Here is a 2,171-nt window from a genome sequence, read left to right as displayed (position 1 = left end):
TCTTATGAGGGTTGTGGTAGACAGTGGGTTGTCTTTTGGTAGAGTGGTTGGTGGTGGTGGCCTTTATGAGTGTGGAGTGTGGTGGTGGTCTTAAGAGTGTTAAGGTGGTATCTTAAGGAGGGTGATGGTGGTGGCTTGGCGAGGTTGTATGGTGTTCTTGGGAGTGGTTGGTGGTGGTGATGGTGGTGGTCTCATGAGTGGTTATGGTGGTGGTCTTTGGCGGAGTGGTTATGGTGGTGGTCTTTTTGAGGGTTGGTGGTAGTGGTGTTTGTGATAGTGATGATGTTGGTGGAGGTTGGCGTCTGGCAGAGGGCTGTGAGACAGGACCTGTTATAGAAACCTTGCAAGTTGTTACCTGCCTACCTACCTGTCTGTCACCCAGTCAGTCAGGAGAGGTGAGCTTGCTGGTGGTGGATCACATGACCTCCTGCTGTTACTCCTCCATCCCGCCCTCCACCAGGAAGACACACTACCCACCCAACCCACCCACCCACCCACACCCACACGCCCAACGCAGTACATTAGGGAGTAGCGTTAGTTTGAGTCTAGGTCAAGTCTCAAGTCACCTCAGAGCTGAACACAGGTAATATCCCCCCCTCACCCTCTCACAAGATAATTAACCTAACATAAACAAACAAGAATTAAACAAATAAACCTTCAGGTATTATATGATTATTCTACTTTTTTTTCGCCTGGTTGTCTGATTCTATTAACCAAGAATTAACGAACGACCCTTTAGAGATGAACCCTGAGAGTACGGTGTATGTCCCCCTGTTCTGCCCCTCCTGGCCTGTCTGCCCTGTCCTGCCACGCCCTGCACCCTGCCACGCCCTGCCTACTCCTGGCCACGCCCTGCTTCCCATCACCCTGCCACGCCCCTGTCCCATCTCCTGCCCCCTGCCCCTGCCCTGCCCTGCCCTTGTTTCTGCTCCCCACTGACACACACACACTTGGCTATGAACCACTAGAGAGAGTTAACCATGCAGCTGACTGAGGATCGAGACAGGAGGTGGTGGTGGGCAGTGAGGGGTGAAGGAGACTGTACTGTGGAGGGCACTGTACCGTGAGGATGATCACCGTGGAGGATGACTGTACTGCAAGAGGATGACTGTACTGGAGTGATGACTGTACTGTGGAGGATGACCGTACTGTGGAGGATGACTGTACTGTGGAGGATGACTGTACTGTGGATATGACTGTACCGTGGAGGATGACTGTAGATGCTGGAGGTGTGTGTGATAGACGGACGCCCGTGTGTGACATATGGTATCATGGGGCCCCATCAAGCGTCACACCTCCTTCCCCCCACTCCCCATCTTCCTCCTTCCCTCCATCCATCTCACCCACTCACCCAACTATCATCCCATCCCTCCACCACTCCTCCCCCCTCTTCTCCCTCCCCCTCCCTCCTTCTGCCACAGGCACCAACGCCACACCTCATCTCCACTAACAGTAGCTACACCAGCCCACTTGAGGGTGTGGGTGTGGCCCACCATTATAGTGACCACACCCACCCTGGCTTTTTCGGTGTTATTTGTCCCCCCAAGCCTCCTGTCACTTTTTCCAACCTGTCACGTTTGTCCTCTGCAATATCCTACCTGACACACCCACCCACCCACACACTCACCACCCACCCACCCACCCACAACCCACCCACCCACACCTACTCCACCTTCCACCCACCCACACCTACCCACCCACACTATGATGTTTATTAATTAGGTAGAGGGCGGGCGTGGTTGGCGTAGGAGGATGTGGAGGGGCAGGAGGAGCTGAGGATAGTTAGTGACCGCAGGAGAATAGGTGCCTCATGGTCTCTGCCCTACTGACTTACTACTGTAGAAGGTGAGCTTGGCTGTCTCTGGGTCACTGTGTGTAGGATCACCTGAAGATCAGCTCTCTCAGCTTACTTCAGCTACCTGGGGTTAGATTGTTAGTTTGGTTGTTATGTTGTTAGATTTAGTTACAAGACTAGCGAGGTCATCTTAAAACTGTATCTGCGCTTGGAGACCTCACCTGATTACGCAGTTCAGTTCTGGTCAATGTATTACAGGATGGATATAGAATCCTTGGAAAGAATTCAGAGGAGAATGCACAAGACTAATCCCGGCATTAGGAACCTTGAGTACAGAGACAGGTTAGCAATACGTAACTGAACGAAGTAATACTGA

Source organism: Homarus americanus, unplaced genomic scaffold (genome assembly GCF_018991925.1).
Source record: "Homarus americanus isolate GMGI-L3 unplaced genomic scaffold, GMGI_Hamer_2.0 scaffold47967, whole genome shotgun sequence".
In the NCBI taxonomy this organism is placed as follows: Eukaryota; Metazoa; Arthropoda; class Malacostraca; order Decapoda; family Nephropidae; genus Homarus; species Homarus americanus.
Note: the sequence above shows the minus strand (reverse complement) of the source record.